Genomic DNA, 3,331 nt, shown 5'->3' with positions numbered 1-3,331 from the left:
ACAAATGTTGCATCCTTGCAAGTGCTCAAACTCGTATTATTCCCAGATACTACTAAGTTCCTTATATAAGGGCTCCAGCATTCAAACACTTTCTACAACGACCTTCACCTAACAGCGCTTTACAATTTAGGGTGACATTAAGAAATTTTGGAAACTAAAGCATCTGTACAAATACAAGCATAAAAGAATGGGTACAAATACACTTATACACTTACATAAAGAATACTTGAACATACAAGCATCCACTGTGAGACAATTACAATAGATCCTAACGAATTCAATGTCGGTTGAGTGCTCTCTTCCAACTTTATATCATTATGAATACTACATATACATCATCATACACATATATATCATTATGAATACCATACGAACCACCCAAAACCCTTTCCATCACTCAAATTTATCAAAAATCGGTTACAACTCTTGAACAATGAATGAAAAAATCCATTAACAACACACAATTAACACTTACATTCAACATTAAACTCATAATTTGCCTCATCAATGCCTTGATCACGTTCTTTCAGTTAACTTTCAGGAATCATAAACAACATACAAAGATGATAAACAATTAGAATTAAACATAATAACATCTAAGCATTAACTTAAAATTTGATCACAACTTTTGTGCTAAAAAAGCAACTATATCTCGACTTTATATTATATATATGTATATATAGATATAGATATAGATGGTAGAGATTATTACAATTCTAACAAACAAAACTTACTACAAATAACAGAGGCTTTTAGTTTCCTAAAGTAAAATTAGCTGCATTTTCATTTAACTAAACAAAAGAGCTACTGATAGCCATACAATTCAAGAAACTTGTAGTAGATAAACCCACTAAATAAAACCGATCAAACAACATGCTAATAATAAACTATTAACTATAGATGCTAAAAACCTAACTATTAATTGACCATAGAAATAGACCCATGAATTCAAATTTCCAGCCACGAAGCTACCTCTAAACCCAACTAAGGCACCGGGACAAATATAAAATCTATGAAATCAAATGGAATATGTGAATAACCATCGAGCCCCAGCCGGGACCATAGGAGTTCTTAACTTCGCAAAAATGTTCTGACTCGTCTTGGTTATTGGTGTTCATTCCACATATAACCATGGAGTGGCCATGTCTATTCTTTGCTCGAGATTCAGCTTTTTCCTCTTCTGTTGGACGGTAAAGGGCGCCCCCCTGTTGCAGGGTCCCTATACGGTGTTCGGAGATAAGCTTTACTGAGGTGATGCAAGTTACATTGGTAATGGCACACAAGGCGGAGAGGGGTCTAAGACTTTCCGGCCAACCCCTTATGGAAGCTGTTGTGCACGATCTGAGATTGATGAGAGATTTCCTTAAAAAGTACGGCTTAGAAGAGGAACACTTTAACCCATTCACCAATATGAGAAAGGAGAAACGCCGTCGTATTTCCAATATGTCTCTCAGGAAGCCTAGTGAGGTTTGTCATACTCTTCTGAGTGCACGTCCCAAGTTGTTGATAGAATTATTTGAAGAACCAGTTGAAATCAAAGAAAAAATTCTTCAAATGTATGGTAATGGTGGCCACAAGTGCATGTTTTAGGTGAAAACGTTTGATTCAGAAATTTATCAGATTTTTGTCAAAAGATGGCTAATTCGGCATTTACATTATCAATTTCAAACTCACATTCCTAAGTTAGATAAAAAAATATCTTATACACTCACCTTTGTTAGCTTGCAAAAATTCAAACATCTCGCCGGAAAACTCAAAATCGACATTTTCTCTCTCATTTCTTCGAATGGAAACTTAAAATTTGTACCAAAACGCTCGAAATTAAAATCCGTACAAACCCTAACCAACAGAAATACGAATTACAATTTAATAGAATGACATTGAGATTTTTTGTTGTTTCATTTGTTCTTGCGAAAACTCAAACACCAAAATAGTGTCCATTATAATTTTCGTTGACTCCCACAACAACAAAACATCATCATTTTAACCAAAAACAATATAGTGTAAAATATATGTATATATATATTCAGTTTACCCGAAACAAAGCGAAAGAACAATTTAACTTCTACTCCTTTGTCAGCTACAACAATTGGCACCTAAATAAAAGACAAGACACAATAACCTTTTTATATATAAAATAAATTTTAAACCATTTCAAATACACGAGTTATACAATATTATTAATATAAGAATTAATATAAGAAATAAAAAATTATTTATACGTTAAATGTAAAGATATACTTTAAATTTTTTTTGAGATATTCATATATAAATACTGAATGTCAATCATATCAAGGCTGGATGATATAGCATGATTTTTTTATACAAACTTTTCTAAATAAGCATTATCTTAACTTTGATTACACAATTGACTGCATTTTCATTGATGTCTTGCAAACAAGTAATTTTAGTTTCGTTAGACATGACTGTTAAGAATAATAAAAGTAACAGCTAGTTTGTGGGGTTTTCAATGATTTCATGTGTTGTAATTTTATTTGTAGAATTCAATTTATATAAAAAGAATTTGTATCTTAAATATAAAGATTGATCAATATTTTATTTTTTGAAATACCTTTTTATAGACAATATTTCATATGTTGAATTTTTTCAATTAAGTGAATGTAAAATATTAAAAGAAATCTTCTCAAGTTGATGACTAACAAATATAATAAAATACAAATTATGTATTTAAGGCTAAAAAGTGTAAATTATTGATGGAAAACAAAAAAATGTAAATTAATGAGAATTTTTCTACAAAAATTGATATGAATACTAATATAATATTTGTAACATCCCGAATTTTTTATACAATTTGTTAAATTCGGCCGTTAGTCAATGTTAACCTACCGTTAAGTAGCCCTATGTGATTAAAATTAGCTAATTAAAATTTTGGTAATTATTTGTGATTTAATATACGGATTAAATTAATGAATGCCAATTTCGTAGACTACATATATACTAAATATCAAAGTGGGTGCTACTCACACAAAGTACGGTAGCTAATAGTATTAAATAATTGGAAGTATTCAAACACGGCTGTCGTTCTTTTAGTTGGTAATATAGCTACCACCATTGGCTCACTTGTAGAATCAATACCGGTAGATTGCGTTTGTGAAGCGGTATTATGCTTCATTTTGTGAAAGATTTGATATATTATATATATAGTGTATATATATATAATATAGTGTATATTTTGTAGGGAAAATGGCATACGAATGTAACCACCTGTGACAAAATGGTTATGTAATGTAGTGATCTACTCGGTGGCTATGTAATGTATGCACCTATGTTTTTTTTGGCTATACTATGTAAAATATGTACGGACCATACA

This window comes from Erigeron canadensis, chromosome 6 (assembly GCF_010389155.1).
Source record: "Erigeron canadensis isolate Cc75 chromosome 6, C_canadensis_v1, whole genome shotgun sequence".
NCBI classification, from domain to species: Eukaryota; Viridiplantae; Streptophyta; class Magnoliopsida; order Asterales; family Asteraceae; genus Erigeron; species Erigeron canadensis.
Note: the sequence above shows the minus strand (reverse complement) of the source record.